Source organism: Camellia sinensis, chromosome 12 (genome assembly GCF_055761805.1).
Source record: "Camellia sinensis isolate YWXY chromosome 12, ASM5576180v1, whole genome shotgun sequence".
Classification (NCBI taxonomy): domain Eukaryota; kingdom Viridiplantae; phylum Streptophyta; class Magnoliopsida; order Ericales; family Theaceae; genus Camellia; species Camellia sinensis.
In genome coordinates this window covers 60,534,650-60,546,240 of record NC_138972.1, presented here as the reverse complement: position 1 = coordinate 60,546,240, position 11,591 = coordinate 60,534,650, and the positions used below count along the sequence as shown (strand labels likewise).

At 32.1% G+C, this 11,591-nt stretch overlaps 1 pseudogene; it reads right to left on the bottom strand.

Moving 5' to 3' along the window:
- Positions 1-2,421: 2,421 nt before the first annotated feature.
- On the bottom strand, positions 2,422-4,785 carry LOC145804526 ((-)-alpha-terpineol synthase-like; annotated as a pseudogene).
- Between the last annotated feature and the right edge of the window lie 6,806 nt (positions 4,786-11,591).

Below are 11,591 nucleotides of genomic sequence, written 5' to 3'. Positions count from 1 at the left end.
CTGTCTGGTCATCACATCGGAATCAAGTTGAGTTTCGCTTAGTTACTTGCTCAGATATATTTATGCATACATGTTAGATTGAATTTGAAAAAGGATTTTGGAAGGGTCTATTTTAAACAAAAGGTTTTTGGAGAAAGTTTCAAATCCATGTCTCATTGGTTTTGGTCAAGCAATTGAGTCCCCCAATGTGCAGCAATGGATCGCTTGCACGGATCAATTGTGATTCAGATCCTTTTCACTGATTTTATCAGTGGGCTGCAATCGTTAGGCATTTGAGTGGACATTTTGTAACATATAATGGCGGCCACTGGAAAGGTCTACTCAAGTGAAACTAAGAAAATTCCTTATTTGGATATGATTTTCTAAATTTTTATATAAACTCTTCATAATCCATTTTAAGTACGACCATTTTCTTTTACTAAAAATATTTTGAGACTGATTCATATTTTGTGTGACAATTTTCCAAGTGATTTTTGTTATAAAGAAAGTCCTCATATCATTGCATTGCATTGTTCTGTCACTTATGGTTGGTGTGGTAATCAGAGCCGTTCAAGAACGGAGGTTGATGATCGATGGAGCTTCATGGTGTCCTATAGATCAAGAAGGCTGATGGGGTTAGGCTGCATTCGTAGAAGTTTCGTCAAGACATGGGAGATAGGTAAAGCTAGGTGGGTGGTTGTAAGTCCATCTAAGTCCTGTACTCTTGATTCATTATAGTAGATTTTTATTGAGCATTGGGATCGTGATTTTTTTTCTTCTGTTTTTTTTCTGTTTAGAGATTTTTTTTAATTGGGTTTTTCATGTTAACTATTGTGTCTTCGTTATTATTAATTGTAGTTGATTTATCTTTATCACTGCAAGTTAAAATTGATAGTTAGGTTTTAATTTAAATAATGTGCTTACATGGTAATTTCAGGTAAATTATTGTTTGTGCTTACATGGTCCACAAAAATAAGAATAATGTGAGTAAATTATAAAACACCATTAGTTAGACATATAATTAAGTTATATTATGGATTTATATGATAATTTCTGCTAGTCTTGGCTCCTTGGCTCCCAAAAGCCACAAGGATGTCAAATGTTAGTTCAACCAATACAAGAGAGCCATCAGCTTTGGGCTAGTTTGGATATATTTGCACAACACAACCCAGACTCGGGATTTTACCCAACTTGCAAAGAACATTGAATTCATATACCAAAAAAAAAAAATTCCAACCATGAAGAAAGTACAATTCAAAAAAGAGGAAAGATCACAAGTAAGAGTGTAAAACTGGCCCATGGCCCACCTATAGCCTGCCCGCAGCCTGGAATGGCCTGCCTATGCCCGAGCTTAGGCCGTGACTCTAAGCTTGGGCCTTGTGTTTTGGGGCCTGACACACCGGCCCGTTCCAAGGCTCGTTCGAGACTCAGTCCGCTCAAGGCCCAATGTCATTTTCAAACTATTTTGATAAAAAAAAATTAGGCCCTGCCCAGCCCAAACCCAAACCTATGCCCAACTGTGGGCCGGGTTGGGCCGAATTTGCACCCCTAATCATAAAAAATGTAGCACAATACAAAAGTCATATTGAAGACAAACTTCAAGGAGGGATGTTTGCTTTTGTGGCCCATTTACTGTAAAAATTAAGGAAGATACTATCATGGATATCCAAGGTTGCTCAGAGCATCTCCAATGTTGTTAAGCATTTTACTTTTTTAAAAGTTACTATTATATATATATATATATATATATATGTTATTTTGTCAATTCATTTTTCTTATGTTTCACTTCAAACTTATTTTTTATTTTAACTATTCATTCAAATATTACTCACTTTATGACAAGCCACTTTAACAACAAATATGGAAGAAAATGATCACAAGGGTCAAACAGATTTTGCCTAGTCTTTGAAGACTAGCTACATTTAGTTAGTGAATGTGAGTTAAAATCAAAATGCCTAATGATCATATACCTAGTCAATTGGATTTGAAAAAATTAAGTTATATTAGGTATTTTAACTAATAGGCATTATATGCCTAGTAAATCGGAAATGCTGTAGATGGAACTAGAGCTTTGAATTCATTCATTTTCTAGTTTGTTTTTTATGCTTTCCATGAATTAGGAATCCTTTATGCGATGTCCTAAATTGAGGCTCTAGTTATTGGTTTTTTGGTTTTTGACACCGGAATGATTTTTTCGAAAGAACATAGTACTTAATTGAAATGAAGGATTGAATTGATAGCGCTTTAATTAGTTGATAATATAAGTATTAGTTTATGCTTTTTTGAAATATTCCTGAGAAAAGTTTCATTAACGCCTAATTCATGTTGAGTATACCTTCTTGTAAGAATTCCGAATTAGGGAGAGATTTATGTCACCACAAACAGAGACTAAAGCAAGTGTTGAAAAGACATAAATATTTTTTTATAAAAGTAATCATTTATTCAAAAGAGTATTTTATCCCTTGTCTACATAAGGGGAACAGGATTGACTACTAATGACAAGACATGATATTTAATCTCTTTGCCTGGAGCACCATACCCATCTCCATGCTGATACAAGCACTGAAGCATCCTAGTAAGGTTCATTGCATTCCCAATAAAAGTCTTAGTGAAGAGAGAATTTGCAGCTCCATCTTCATTCATCTTTTTCCATGTCTCACCAATCAAGTATTTCATGTGTTCACGGGCATCGTTTTCAGAGGCACCAGTTTCATGCATATAGCATTGGATTGATTTAGGGACATCGCCTCTTTGTAACTCGTCCTGAATCAAACAGAATGAGTAACATATGGTCAAACACGGTTTAATTCTTAAACCAAGAAATTGTCTTCAATATTGTTTGAATATTGAAAATAATTGAATAGGAAAGGAAAATTGTTGAACAATGCTTTAAATATGATCTAAAAAAGAAAAAGAAAAAGAAATTGTCTTCTTCCCTCCCTCCCCATTTTTTTCCCAGGATCCAAACATACAGCCCTAACGAACCTCTTTATGAAGATACAATGGGTGTGTAACTCACTTACCGATGATGTTCCTAAGTCATCTGAAAGTCGTAAAATAATTGATGACCAGCGAATTATATTTGGATAACTTTCTAATAAGCATTCCGAGGCCTCCTTTGTTACTGATTTAGAATCAAAACAATAAGCATGTACTAGCATAACAGGACCCGATATCGAAATCCATGCATTTTTCATATATTCTTCAAAGGTTGGTGTATATCCGTTGTAGTACCACTTTGCCTCCAATAAATAAGATTTACAAAGATCTGCCCACTAAAGCATTTAGAATGGTCAATTAATCGAAAAAACTACAAAAAAAAGAGTCCAAAAAAAAAGAGACAAAAGGCTGAGTGTGTGAGCCAATAAACACAATGGTGGGTGTTGGGAAGTCCACCCACCCTCCCTTGTGTCTATTTTTTTTTTTTTTTTTTGTAATTTATTTATTTATTTTTTATTGGATAAATTACAAATACACTCTATGAGGTTTGCTTAAAATATGAATTGTTCTCTGTGATTTAGAAAATTACAAATACTTCACTGTCATAATTTTTTATTTAACAGAATTAATTGAAAAAGTGAAATTTCTAACTGTTCACCCATATAATAATAAAATTATCTGAATTATTAATTGAAATAAAATTTTAATATTATTAAAAACTGTTAATTAACTTGATGATTTATTAATAAAATGACATATTTATTATGAAATTAGAAACCTTAGCGGGTATAATGTAATTTCTAGAACCACAAGGGGTAATTTATAATTTAAGTAAACCTCAGGGGTGTGTTTATAATTTATCCCTTTTTATTTGTAGTGAAGTTGGAAAGAAAAAAAAAAAAAAAAAGTTCATAAAGCAAATGATACCACTTTCTTTAGGTGTAAAATGATGTGTAATTCTTGTTCCTTGAGTGCATCATAAGCCATTTCATTAATAGAGTTGAATAAAGCGAGGAAGCATATCTTCATATAGTCTGGAAGTTGTTCCATTGCACTGATATCCCACCTAAAAGTTAAAAAGAAAAAAGAAGTATTTTCATGTTAAAGATATATAGCTAAGAAGCATGCAAATTAATGCAGATGATATTGACACAACCATTCTCCCATCAACCAACCTCTCAATGGCATTGGTAAATAGTTCAAGTTCCTCCAATGAACCATACACATCATAGATATCATCTATTATTGTTATCAGTGTGTAGACCTTCGTGGACATTCTCCTAAAGTATCCAAATTGAGGCTCAAAATTCACTTCCAGAGTGCCTAAAAAACACTCCATCAACCTATCTCTAGCAAAGCTCAACTTTTTTCCCAAACATGTACTCCTCCACCACCTATATTCATAACAAGGAAAAGAATAAGGTATATGAAATACTACATACATATATATGGTGACTTATATACATAATGAAAATTGGGAACATTTCTGACCTTGAAATTTGTTTTACTTCTTGCTGGTGAATTGCTTGCACCATGTTGAAATCTAATTTCGCAAGCTCAAGCAATATAGAATTCATATCTTGTCTTCTCTCATACACATCAATGAACCATCTTGCCTCTAGCCTTAGCACCCTCCAATGTAGGGGAAGCTCCAAGGAATGTCTAACTAGCATGGCGAGATTTTGATCAATATCCTTCTTCTTGAGGTTTTCTTTGAGATTCCTAGTTGTGAAATCCCTGGCCTCATCTAATAAACTTTCACCATCAATTGAAAGATATGAGGCTTCATACAAATATAGTAGTCCCTTTGTATCCTCACAAAGACAAGACCTCAAATTCCCCATCTCGTCCATAAATTTTTTAAAAACATCTGCAATTCAAGCTAACTATTAATTAGTATATACTAGGGACTATGAGCTCAAATACAATATATATATATATATATATATCAAGAAAAATAGTGTGATCCAAATTTATTCTAATTGTGAATTGAATATGAATCATGCACTATTTTTCTCGATATATATATATATATATATATTGTATTTGAGTTCTCGATCTCTACTGGACACATAAAGATATAGCATCAATGTTCAATCATTTTAAGTTTTTTTGCTTCTCATTTATTTATTTATATTTATTATTATTATTATTTTCTTTTTTTTCATTTTCTTTTTTGGGCGGTGGTGTGTGTTCCTCTTTAAATTTTGAGTTAATTACACTTAGCACCCCTACATTTTCACTATCCTCTCATTTTGGCTTTGACTTTTAATTGTGACAATTAGCCTCATATATTGTAAGTCAAGTTAAGGCTAATGGAATTTGTCATGTGCTTTAAATGTTACATTTTTTTTTTTTTCGTCTCATTAAAACTCTTATACTTTCATCAAATTCTCATTTTGGTCCTTATACTTTCTCTAAAATCTTACTTTGATCCCTTCATTTTTAGTTTTCATCAACTTTAATAACGGTAGATAGGCGAAAGGATTGACACTGCAATTTGACTTAAAAGTGTAAGGAATGGACTGTTATAATTGAAAGTAAATGAATTAAAGTGAGATTAGGGTGAAAGTGAAGAGTTGCTAAGTGTAATTAACCCTTAAATTTTTGACATATATGGAGTGAGGAAATCATTGAAGTACCTTGAGGGACATTGTACCCATGTTGTCTTAAAAGCCTAAATTTGAGAGCTGTAGCATGCAAATCCTCATTGTTGCACTTATCATTCATGTTGTATATTCTCTCAAGTACTCTCTCTATCTCATCCTTGAAGTGATAGAACACTCCAAGCCTTTGCAAGTCATCAACCATCTCAAGTGCATCCAATGGATCCTCATCCGCTACTTTCTCAAGCATTATCTTCACATCTTCCTTCAACTTTGCAGCCCTTTTTTCGTATACATCTCCCTACAAAAATAATTTTTTGTTAGCAATTACCATTGATTTGCATCCACTAATCAAGCAGAGTATATATAACGATAGGAAATATATATATACCACATATTTACTGTTAAGTGACTGCACATAGTCATAGTCCCAAATGGGAGGTTGGTAGTTGGCTGATCGTCTGATGATCTTTTGATTGCAAGGTCCATCAGTAACAAGAAGGCTAAGAGCCATTGCACGGAATTTCGAACAAACTTAAGCTTGCTTTGATTGTCTGGCTAACTCTGATGACAACCCACACTTAAATAACATGCATGCCCATATCAATTTTGAAAAAAAAAATAATAATAAAAGGAGAAATTACGGTAGTATTTGGTATAATTTTAAAATTATAATTTGATAATAGAGTTGTATTTTGAGTTTGTGAGTTTTGGAATTATGATTTGAAAAGAGAAAATTTGTTTGGTTATGAGTTTTGAAAAGAGTTTTGAATTTTTTATGTGACATATGAAATGAGAAAAGTTGTTTGGTTATGAATTTTGAAAAGAGTTTTCAAAACTTAATTAAAAAACTTATAAGTCATAACCAAACACACAACTCAAAACTCTATTGAAAATTCTATTCAAAACTCATAATCAAATTCTTTTTAAAATTCAATTCAAAAAAATGTCATTTTGGTCTAAAAAAATTTTCTATATTTAAAAAATATCAAAAAAAAATATAATTTTTTTTTCTTTCAAATAACAGGTGGCTATTGGCAAAAATATATATATATATATATATATATTGTTCAGGTCAACCGGCTGGACATCGGAGAGAATGTCCGAGCAAACAATCGGATAGACCAAAATTCAAAAATGGTCTGTTTTACCAAACATGTTTTCAAAATATATTTTGAAATTTGTTTGAAATCATGATTTGAAAATTCAAGCTAAACATAGTATTAGAATATAAGGGTAAAATTAATTTTTAAAAATTCTACCAAACACAGCCTACAATTTGTACTTCAGTAATTTATGCTCAATCTCAACCCTAGATATTTTGATTGTCCTAGACAACTACTAAATTTCGAGTCAGTTGGGCCCAATTACATAACACCGTTTTGAAAATTGATGGAGGGATTCAAGTAAATAGTCAAAAAAATTGATGGAGGGATTCAAGTGAATAGCCAAATTATAGGGATATTAAGTTCTCGTTTGGCATGTGTCTGTTTTAGTTTAAAAGTCAAAAAATTATTTAAAAAATCAAAAAGTTTATAACCTATACCAAAAAGTCGAAGATTTCTTTCTTTTTTTTCTACTTTTTGTACATCTTTTCGTAAAAAAAAAAAAAAAAAATTTCCAAATATATTAATTTTTTTTACCTCATATTTTAGTCAAAAAGTCAAAAAATTATTAAAATAGTATGTTTCTAAACAAGGCCTAAGACTATAGTAGAGAGATTAAAGTGAGATTTTAATAAAAAATATAAAAGTGATAATTAGAATTACATAAGTGATTGGTAGCTCGAAAGAGAGGCCCCCGAATCCCCCCGAATTCAAAAACGACATCGTTTCGTCGTTTTGATTTTTTTTTTTCAGAAGAAGAAAATCAAAAGAAGAAGAATAAGAGGAGGAAGAAGAACTGGAAGAAGAAGAACTGAAGGAGCCAACAAAATCGGGCTCGAGGCGAAGGCGGGGTGGGGGGCAGAGGCAAAGGCAGGGGGCAGAGGCGGGGTCTGTGAGGCGGAGGCGACGACAGGGCTGCGACGAGCTGCTACGACGAGCTACGACGAGGCGACGGCGGGCGACGATCGGGCGGAGGCAATGGTGGGCAGAGGCCTGTCGCAGCTGCCATCTCCTCCTCTTCCTCTCTCTTCTCTTTCTCTCTCTCTCTTTCTCTTTCTCTTTCTCTTCTAAATTTCGGGCTGTTCGGGGGGACAAATTTGTGGGGAAAAATCATTTTTCTTAGAATTAATACTATCATGTTGTTGCTCTTCGTTTGTTGTCGAAATGACATTGTACAAATAAGCTCAATTACAACTCGACTTGAAATCAAAGAAGCTAAACAAGACAATTAAAAAGTTTTGTAAATAAAGTAGAATACATTCTGTTTGGTTTTCATTTCTCAAATTTTCTTTTCAGAAAATTTTACTTTTTCGTTTTTTGTATTTTTTGTTTTCACTGAATTTTTTTAATATTTAAGCAATTTCTTTAATTTTTAAACGCACCTAACATAAATATACTTAAAAGGTATAATATTTGTGAAAAAAATCTTTAAAAAATTTACTAAATACTAAATATACAAAAAAAAATACAAAAAATCAATACATTTTTTTTATATATTTTTCTGTATTTATTAATTATTTAAAATATTTTTTTCACAAATATTTTAATATTTTGATATATTTCAGTAAGTTATATCTATAAAAAAAAATTACTTAAAATTTTAACAATATTGACTAAAAATATAAAAAATAAAAAAACTCAATTTAAAAAAAATTAAAATCAAACATATTGGACGTAAAATGTAAGGGCAATTGTACCCCAGTGATATTTGGGATTCTTATTTATGGGTCAGTGTTGGAAGTGTTTTAGAATTTCAATAGAGCTGCAAAAGCTGAAACTTTAATTACAAAGGAGAGGGAACTTTCTATCGTCTCTCACGTGCTAACTCTAACTTTCCCTCAAAACTCACGTTTTCCGTTTCTTTCTCAGCTCCTCTCTTCTCTCTCCTCTCTTCTCTCTCTTTCTTGTCTTCTCTCTCCTCTTTCTTGTCTCACGCTCTCTCCTCTGACTCCTTCCATTTGACTTATGCTAGGAATTTTAAATAATTTACTAAATTTTATATCAAATTTTTTAAGAGTACAAGATTCATACATTTATATATTATTTGGGATATATAACATTTTTTTTATTTTAATAAATGTATATAATTTTTGGATAAAGTACCAATAAATTTTAAAATGTGATATTATAAACGGTGTAGTTTTTCATTTTTCTTATGAATCCAAAGGTTTTATTAAAATGAAAATTACACAAAAAGATAGTCACTTACATGTTTAAGTTTGATTTTTTAGAGATAAAAGTGAATTTATTTAAATCAAAATTACACATTTGGACAATCCACAATATAGAGGTTTTGGATTTTTTTTTTCTTTTGAAACAAATCTCACATTATGAACAAAAATGTAACACTGTAATGTAACACTCCAATAACATAACACACTAAAAAAACTCATTTGTGCACTTTTTTTAAACGTAACAACGTAACACTAAAAAAAAAACTTATTAGTATATTTTTTTCAAATGTAACGCAAAAAAAAAAAAAAAAAAAACTTCTTAGTGAACTGTTTCCGAACGTAACACTCTAATCAATTTAATCTCAGACGTAACACTCCAACATAACGCACACAAAAATACTAAGAAATTCCTTAATGTACTTTTTCCGAACAAAACATTCACAATTTAAAATTATACATTTGTTTAAAACTTACTAAGAAATTTTTGTACTTCTTTTAGAATGGTTTGAAAAATCTCACATACTTTTGGAATGATTTTAGTTACTCCGGCTCAGGAGAGGTATAATTACTTCGGCCCATGATAATGTAAAGCTACTCCGGTCCGGTTGTGATGTCTCCTGAATAGGTCGGTTTGGCGGTACCTTTGAGTAAGACCGACCTAGGAGTTATACCGGTCGCAATTTGTTAAGTCTGGTCCAACCGTGCCATGGGTTAACAGGAGAGAACCGAGGTAAGGAGGAGTAAAAGCAGAACCGAACTAAGGAAGTTCGGCCTACTCAGTGGCTCTGCATGGTCAAGTTATCTCGGTCGTATGGTAGATCGGCCATGGAAGAACCATTTCACTTGGTTTAAGCAGTGAGGGAGGGTGTAAAAGGATAAGCATTATCCTTAGGAGTATGAATCCTAGGAGGACTCTACATGGAGGAATACAAGTCCTACTAGGATTGTGCCACTCGAAACCTATAAAAGCTCACAAATATCACCTTGGTGGAGGTAACACAATTTTGCTTTCTGAGAACATAGAGCTTTTGTCTATTTGTCAAGTTTACTGACTTAGGCATCGGAGAGGTTTCCGGCAAACACCCGCCGGCTAGCTCACGTTTGCGTTTTCAGGTGACAAAGCGACGTCGTACGGAGGAGCGCGGACTTGGTCAACAGGATTATACGAGAAGGCGTATTTCTTTCCCGTACAGTAATAAATGATCAAGCAAAATAACAATGAAGTATAACTAACATACAGGGTAAATCAAATAATTAGCACTTGAATATTAGATAAATATAGCAGTAGTAGGAAAGTAAAAAGATTAGGGAAGAGAAGACAAACAGATTTATAGTGGTTCGGCTTCAACCAAGCCTACATCCACTCCTCAAGCTTCACTTGTGATTTTCCACTATCCTCTAGCTTCACAGGGTGCTAGCAACCTTTTCACAGATAGAGCAATCCTCCACAGATTTTACACAGGCTTTCTAAGTCAATAATACTGAGTGTACTACACTCTTACAAGGTTGAAAAGAATGTGTTTTTGCTTTTACAGAAAGCTACAATAATTATCTCTCAAAGATAGATATAAAAATGAAGCTTTGATTTTTCTGTAAACCTCACACAGGAAAGATGAGTTTAATGCTATAAGGCTCAGTGTATAATTTCTGAGAGAGGATGTAAACAAAAATTGAAGAACACTCCTAAGAAAATTTTTCAGAGAATAAATGTGAGTAATTATAGATCAAAGAATATTTTCTAATTTTTTTGTTACTTGTTTACATTAGAGGCTTTGGTATATATAATGAAACCTATACCCATTTATAGTCGTTGTATTCATTTGAATTTATTGCCGTTTATAGCCGTTGTATTCATTTGAATTTATAGCCGTTGTACTCCATCATTACTGATTTGAAAATATTCCACTCCATCATTACTAATTTAAATATCTTCCACTCCATCATTACAAATTTGAATATCTTCTACTTGAACCTTTTGAACTGATGTTGTGCTGGGCTGTTTGAACCTCTATTTTTGGGTTGTTTGAACTCTTGATTTAATCAAATATTAAATACATTCTAACAACATTTAGGATAAAGATTTAGGTGAAAAATAATGGGACAAAATAAATTTTGATTCTATTTTTCTCTTTCAAATAAATTAAAACATAAAATCATCAAAATAAATGTTGATTCCATTTTTCTCTTTCAAATAAATCATCAAAATATATTTTGATTCTATTCTTCTCTTTCAAATAAATCATCAAAATAAATTTTGATTCTATTTTTCTCTTCCAAATAAATTAAAACATAATTAAATAAAATATTAAAATAAATAAGTCTAACAGTATTAACTAGTATACTAACAAATGATGTGATATAATTTTAAAGGTTTTTGGTGTTTGTAATTTGTATAATAGGTGGGGTCAATAATAATGGCATAATACTAGTTGGTACACTAATGTATATATTAATTAGTGCATGTAGCACCACCGCATTATCATAGTAGAATAATTGAATACCATATAAATAAGTTTTCTAGTTAGTCTCGTTAAGGAGACTTAAATACCTACAAGTCTATTGACTTTTTGAATACACCAATAACTCCTACAATATCTATGTTTTCCTCATTAAATTCTCATCCATCAAGTTCTTTCATATTCTTTTCTAATTTTTATTCTTCTTCTTTTTTCTGCCTATCACCACTGTCACTATTGCTAACCACCATCGTCCATTAGCCACACCCTTGTCACTGTGCATTGTCGTCGTTCATTGGCTACCACCACCAATCTGCAATCCAACAACTC